The sequence below is a fragment of the Lygodium microphyllum genome, chromosome 23 (genome assembly GCF_053477565.2).
Source record: "Lygodium microphyllum isolate KBCC chromosome 23, Lygodium_microphyllum_v1.1.10, whole genome shotgun sequence".
Lineage (NCBI taxonomy): Eukaryota > Viridiplantae > Streptophyta > Polypodiopsida > Schizaeales > Lygodiaceae > Lygodium > Lygodium microphyllum.
The window spans coordinates 58,488,824-58,497,320 of record NC_141157.1 but is presented as its reverse complement, the minus strand read 5'-3'; positions in this window follow the sequence as shown (position 1 = coordinate 58,497,320).

Below are 8,497 nucleotides of genomic sequence, written 5' to 3'. Positions count from 1 at the left end.
AGAAATAGTTGATAGCATAGACAAGGCTAGGAACTTTGAGTAGGCCACCATCCAAATGAAAAATGCAACCGTGACATGGTTCAACAACCTATATGGACACCTAGCAAAATGTAAAAAGTATTATTTTTTGAAGAAAAGAAACCTCATTTAACAAACTAAAAAAAGTGAATGTTTTAACTCATGATCATTGACTCCAACTATATAATTATACATATTCTCCTTTCCAGATTCTCCATGAATTTAAACAATGCTAAAAATATCTACGAACATAGTTCGCTTTAAACACATCACATGTCTAAACACATTAAAAAAACTACTACATAACAAACATGCAAGAATTGCATATGGAACTTCATACTCCTTTACCTAGCTGCATATGTCAACCTAGTTTATGGACAACAAGGTAAAAGGCAAAGCACCAATGTTAGAGGAGCTTGTATTACTCAGCGATGAGGATGATTGGCCTTCCCTTCCAGCATTCACTGATGTTATGATGATGTTTCTAGGTGGCAATTCAAAGAATCTGAAAATGGGACTACTATTGAAGCATTGTCAAGTGTTGGGAAAGATATTCTAATCTTCTAGAGGGCATAGTATATTGAGGCTTTGATAGTGGATTTGATTTTCTTCAATGTGCTTGAGCTGCTTTGTGGAATGAGATTGATCTCCAGGTGCAGCATAATCATCTTAAATCATCAATTTCTACCGCTTCCACAATGCCCTCTTGGTCCACCTATAGTCTAGAATTGGGCTCCAATCGTTGCACCTCATTCTCAAGGTCAACTACCAAATGATTATTTTCTTGCTCCATGACAACCTCTAGCACTTGTTCTTGGTCCTATGTAACGTGGATGATTGTGTTGACCTCGAAGATTGATTATCATGGGTTTGAGTCCTTTGTGCATGCCATGTGTTTGGCAATAGACAATATGCTATGGTGGTTGCAATGTATGGTTGCAATCAATAGTCATGTCTTTCAAGATTTATCAATTGGCAATGCAGCTTTAACTTTAGTGTGTTTAATTATATTCACATTCAACAATGCATTGGACCCAAAATGGATTGTTGTAATGCATGGTTGCAATGATAGTCATGTATTGATTATCATGTCTTTCAAGATATGTTGATTAGCAGTGTGGATTTAACCATAGTATATTCTATTGTATTCACATTCATTCAATGGCAATGATCATAATGAAGATAGCAATGTTATCCTTTGTGCAATCTTTGTTCTTAGTGTTTCCTATCCATTCTTTCTTTTATTAAGTACTACTATTTGCTACGATATGGTATTCATTTTTCTATGTCGGGTGTGGATCTGGTGTTCTCTTGTATTCAATGGAGATATCTTTACCCAATTACAATGCTTAGGTGCCCTATATATGATTATTTCAAGATTATTGTTACCTAGACTTCACCCTATTTTAAAATTTATCTTACAAACCACTCAATTATAAATATGCTTTTCTTTTCACATAACCATGGGATCAACATAGACAAAAGAAAAGTATATTGTAATCATACATTAAAAATATTGCAGGGTCTACAATTTTTCGTAATCATAAGTAGCAAGATCATTCTTTTGACAATAGTCGTACTACAATGCAAACTTGATATGTCTATGACATATGAATAGTTTAGTAGGCTCCATACTATTGTTTATTGTATTCTTTTGGATACCCACAACTATTTTTCCACCACAACCTTCTTATATTCATGATACGTCTTTGAAGGATACATGTTGTGGTGGGTAGCAAGATTGTCTGCATGATTTGTTGAGTGCACCTTTGTATCATGTAGGGAAATCATGAAGTCATTCAAAGTATTTTGATAAAATGGATTCCAATTAAATGGCCACTAATTTTAATCTCTTGATTGATGATTATGATAATCCATGTCATTATGCTTTACACTTTTGGTTGACTGCATGTACTTGATAAGTTATCTAATGCAAAGGATTCAAAAGATAGTGCATTTGATGCATCATAGGAACAATGTACGATAGGCCTTTGGTAGAGAAAATAGATAATTGGTTATTACTGAGGAGGTGAAAGTAATTAAGTGCCTCTACTTGTAAACCCTAGTGTTAAGGACAAAAGTCATTTACGAACACCACAATTAAGGCTAGGGGTAGAACACTAGTTGTGAGGTTGGTGTTTAGGCTCCAGCTAGGTCTAAAGATAGCCATTTTGTTAAAGACCTCCTAAGTTTGGCACATTTAGTTTATAAAAATGGGTACTCAACTCATTTCACTTATTTACATGAGTGGAAGATCAAGAAGCTAGAGTAAATGAGAATTGCAGGAGTAAGAGAAACCCCACAAATCTAGCGCAACCACTTCCAACACCAACACCAATTGCCAATGTAAGCCATTTCTAGCCATTGTCAAAACATTTATTTAATAGAATAGCTACATTGCTAAGATTTTTAAAGTGCTCCTTTGCTTTTGAGGAGTTAGATACTTGGGTTTTGCGTGCTAGATGCTTAAGTGATTGAAAAAAGTAGTGCATGAAAGTAGCTTAACTTGATGTAGCGCATCAAATTTTACATAGAGCATTAAACCTACTTGATACAACTTTAGGTAGTGCATCATGTTGTTGAGCCTATTAAGAACATAACTAAGAAACGCTCTTTAGCTTCAAAGGCAACTTAATGTAGTGCATGAAGTTGTAAAGGAACCTTAAGAATTTTCCAAGTAACTTGATGCACTATATCAAGTTTCCTAGAAATATTTACAATTTTATGGCCAACAAAGTATATACATCAAGTTGTAAGAAAATTTGATAATTTTTTGACCAATTCAATGCCACTCATTAAATTCCCTAAAAACTTTGACTTGGTGTAGTGTATCAAGTTGTGTAGAAGTTTTGTTAATTTATTCGGTCAACTTGATGCAAAGAATCAAGTTTCTTGTAATGTCATGATAATTTTTTGTGTATAGTGCATTGAGTTTCTTTGGAATTTGCTTACTTTTTGGGTAACCTGATGCAACAGATCAAATTTTTGGAAACTTGGTGCACTCTACTTTTAGCAGATATATGGTTTTGAAAGCCAAATGCATAATTTGATATTCCAATAATCGAAGCACCCATAGCCCTTTAGTTCATGTGCAACCTTTTGATTCTGAAGTCATTTTTTCCTTCAACTTTTCAAATGCTGAAATTTCCACTGCTATCCATCTAAATGACACATCCTTCTTGTGCAAAGTATACAATGGAGATGCAATTTCAGCAAACCTGCATACATACTTCCTGTAGTAAGAACATAAACCCAAGAAGCTACAGATCTCATGCATATTTCTCAAAGGTGCCCATGATCGTATTGCCTCCCCCAACCTCTGTTGACCCTTAGACTAGCATTAATTACTTTATTAATGCCTAGTCTCGAATGTTACGGCCCACTGATATTAGTGGCCAACAAATTGGTCTAGGCCCAAATCTGACACCGAGTACCACCTAGGGGATCTCTTATAGCAATACAACTTGTGTTTGAGGTAAATTGAACAATGCATATCAATAGAAGTGTCATGATGATGGCATAAGCATAGATAAATACATCATAGGATAATAGTGTTTTCAATGTGAGTGCAAATCAATAGAAGCATGCAAGTCAATAAAACTATGCATGTTAGTGATATAAACCTTTAGAACTTGAGTTAGATTAGCTTAGTTGGGACATCTATGATATCTTTTGGATCTTGAAGTAATCTAATAATCCGCCATAAGGCTTGCAATATGTGCTATGGAGCTTCTAATAATCCACCAGAGGCCAAATTATTGTAAAGCTTTAAATATAATGCAACCTCCTTGTCCAATTTTTCTACTTCTTTGGCTTCTAATTCTTATATATCTTAAATCAATACATATTCTTTTGAGAATATGCTTGCACATTATCTCAAAGATTTTCTCAACCACACCTAAAATATGATCAAGAGACCCTAATACAAATAAAAGATAGAGGCTGCCAGCCTTGGTGCCTCGAGCAAAGACAAGATTTTCATGGGTAATCTTCCATGTGGAATCACCAAAAGATACATAATAGCCTGCATAATCTAACTATCCAACAAATAGAAGGCTTTTGGTCAAAGCGAGTACATGCCATACGTTATGTAGAGTGAAGGAGCTGCGGGAAACTGTAGCCTTACATCCCCAATGCCAATAATATCCAATGCAAAGTTATTTTTCTATCACACAGAACCTATTATGCTATAATAGGATTGACACCAATCCCCATGCAAGGTAACATAAAAGGAAGCCCCAAAATCAAGCAACTAACACTGAGAATATGTAGATTAAGTATCTGCCAACTAAGAAGCATCAAGAGAGGAAGCTACTAAGATGTACTCATCACTTAACTCTGGTTGCACTATAGTTTTCTCTTCAATCTTTACACTCAAATTACTATAGACCATGTTGTGATCATCATACTTTTCCTACACTTTGCCCTTGCCTTTCTCTTTGCGAGTAGCATCACACATCTTATGACATTGCAGCTGAATATGACCTCCCACAATAATGACATATTAGAGAGGACTTATGACCATGCGACTTGACAAGATTGCCCATAAGACTTAGACCTTTGTGAGTCTCTACCATGGAGGTCATTATCACTCTTACCATCATGGCTATCCCTAATTGTCAATGCATGAGAAGTACAGATTGCATCCACATTCTTTTTGTTTATCTCCTATGTGAGTAAAGCACCCTCAACATCTTAGAGTTTTAAGCCATCCTTAGGTATATTAGCACATGACTATACAAAAAGTGTCCCATAACGTGGAAAGTATCACAAGCAAGAACAAGAAAGGTAGGTTATCCTTGAACTCAATTGTGAAGTCAACTTGTTAAAAATCAAATGAAATTCATTCAAATACAAGGACACACTAGTCCCTTCATACGAAGGTCCATAATTTGTTTCAACCAATATACCTGTGGTGTAGGACTTTGCTTGTCATGAAGAAGGTATATCTTTTCGTATAATTGCCAAGCATTATCCTTAGGTGTGCCACAACATTGAAGTAATTCTATTTAGACAATGATAGTATAAGGGTGGATTTACATAGCTCATCCCAATCATCTTGATCCGTGCCTTCGGGCCTTGCACTCTTGGTTTTCAATGGACTAACTTGCTTCTTTTGAACTAGTACCTATCATGTATGTATATTCCAATATGTGAAATTTGTGCCATCAAGCTTTTCAATATTTAAGACAATATTACCATTTGAAGAACCAATCATAATGATAGTATACCAATGCAAAATCCAAGAGAATGGGCTGTTGTAAATGACCACCAACTAGTCCCCAAAACTCAATCAAAACAAGGGCAAAACAAGAGGGAATACCAAAGTATAGCGTTGTCCACCAACTGTAAGCAATAGATTGTCAAAGTATAATCTCAGTAGTATATATCAATCTAATTGTGGGCAAATAGCTAAGAAAGAAAGCTCCCACTGCCAAGGATATCTGAGTAGCAACCAAGATACAAAGAATGCAACTAGCTGTGACTAAGCATAGACCATCAATACCAAAGACTATCATGAAGTCAAAGTGTTAGTAAACCATACATCTCATAAGCATATATATCACTAACAAACTACTCACAGAGATAAGTGACGATGTCCAAAGCATACGGAAGGAATCAACTCAGTCCACATGCAAGAGTATTTGCATTCAATAGCATGATGTCAAAGTGTTAGTAAACCATACATCCCATAAGCATATATATCACTAACAAACTAGTGACAGAGATAAGTGTCAATATCCAAAGCATATGGAATCAACTCTGTCCACAAGTGAGAGTAATTGCATTCAATAGCATACAAGAGAGCAAATACATGAACTAAGGGTCCTACTATCTCAAAGAACCAAGCTCTACCAACTACAAGTGTCTCCCACTAGAAGTGAATCTGGAATGCAAAGTGAGCAAGTAAAGCTAATGATATATCTATCAAAGCATTAGAGAAGCCCAAGCACATCACAAATACATCTAGGACCATAGTGTCCAATGAAGCTTCAATACCCGTAAGTGAATAAGATGGAAGCTCAAAGAAATCAACAAAAGCCCAAGTACATCAAATGTAGCTCAAATCCAAGTTCCAAATCATGTCATAACCATATACTAGTTCATACATCAATGCTAGCCATCACCATAGACATGTAGCATACCCCAAATACCATGTAGGTATAATAAACATTCAAAGCATGAAGCTCACTATTGTATGCTTTCTTCCCAAACTATTATCACAACAATAAACCTTTCCAAAACTAAGCTAATCAAGCTCTAAAAAATCCAACTAGTATGCTAAAGCATAATCCAACTAGTATATCTAAACAATCCAACTAGTATGTTAAAGCATAATCATACCATCTAGACGCCAAAATAGCATTCCCAAAGCATCAAACATGCATTATAGAATTTATTATTTGTTGCTAAGCCAGAACTCTTCTGTTCTATGTAAAACAGAGAACAAGAAACTACTCAAAATCAATTGTATAAGTACTCAAATCAGTATCTCTCATCATGCTATTTATTTCTAACTATAGAACAATTGAACCGATATCATATGCAAAAAGTTATGGCCAAAATATAAAAGTGTTGTCAAGTTGCCATAGTTGTTCACGACTTTTACATCATGCTTTGTGTCCACTCAAAATGGATAGAATGGTTGCTTCTCAACTCCATAAGCATTCAACAAGGCTTAATTAAGCCCTAGGAAGCTTCTCAACAAGCCATGAGTAAACTGAAACAAGCTTAGAGAAGGGAAGACTCAATGCATACCTTAGGAGGAAGAAATAATGGCTGCCATGAAACCTTAAGTTGAAGCTTGAATCTGAGTTGAAGCAAAGGATAAGGATCCCTCTAGTACCTCTGATTCTAGTTGAAAGATAGATCTTGACTTGAAGCATAAAAGGGAAAGGAAGAACAAACCAAGATCTATGGCATATGGAGCAAGAGAGCAAGAGACGACAGAGACACCATATGTGGAAATTCCAATAGTCACAATGTGTGACTAGCCTTCCCTTATTTAACAGTCATTGAAAAATAAAGAATAAAGTGAAAGTGATAGGTCTCTACCATGGGCAATGTACAAGTGTGCAATCAGGAAGTGTGTGGTAAATATAGGGTGGCATAAGCACATACACATGTACCTTTACCCCCAAAAAATTTAGAGTGTAATGTGATGCATTGTAGTTCAAATTCTCTTGATGGTTTTGGCATTTCCACATATCTCACTAACACATTGCATGATCACATTGCTTACCTAGAGAAAGAAAGATTACTACGAGTTAAATAATGAGTTCATCAATCATGAACATGTGGTCATGAGGCTTAAGAAGCACAAAATTGTAACTAACTCCTTAAAAACACAACTTTGGCATTATTTCCACACTAGATACATTGTCATATTTTTTAGTAACACATTTATCTAGTTTCCAATAATACATTGTTGGAAACCACCTATTTTGGTATACTTTTACAATGGAATCTCATGCATTGCTTCAAATATTGTATAATGTATATAAAAGTTAAGTGATTCTTCTAAAACTCCGTCCGATTAGCAAAATATTCATTAATGCATGATATGTTATACCAAATCTTACATAAATATATAAGAATAGAGCTAATATTTTGGAAGTGGTTCAAGGAGACCTTTCTTTTTGCAATTATAAAACTAATGCTAGAGTGTGTTCTATCTTAAAATTGACAAGTGGAACAATAAATATTAATGTTTTGCATCAAACTCTGCATAGATATTAATCATGTTCATTTTAGAATGTTTGTATCTTGTAAAGAAGAAAAAGGTAAGTGGAATTTAGTTTAAGATATTAAGATGTTACTTTTTTAAGTGTAACACGTCTTAGTGTTTAAAGTAGCAACATAGAAAATTTTCTTAAGTGGAATTTAGTTTAAGATATTCAGATGTTACTTTTTTATGTGTCATAACACGTCCTAGTGTTTAAAGTAGCAACATAGAAAATTTTCTTAAGTGGAATTTAGTTTAAGATATTAAGATGTTACTTTCTTATGTGTCGTAACACATGTCCTAGTGTTTAAAGTAGCAACATAGAAAATTTTCTTACTTTTAAATGAAATACATACTTGAACTAAATTATTTGCTCCTAGAATGAAAACTAAATTAATAAATCTATTTCAAGCTAAGCAATTAAAATAGATTTTTATAGATCAATGTATTTGGCTAGGCTCAAATGTATGCTAATCACATTAAAATTTGTTAAATTTCAATATATTTTTTAAAACAATGTTAAGGAAACCTTTCAAACTTATAAATTGTGCTACATTTCAAAAGTTCTTGGAATATACATGTTCCATCTTAAAGATTTGGGCTTCAATATATCAATAAAATAACCACAAATGAATACACTACAATCATAATGTCCTTGTTCATTTCACTTTTGTATTAAATAACTATTTGCCACATCTAACATCCAAGAAATGCTTTTACCATTGACTATGCTCTAGAATTCATGGTCATATT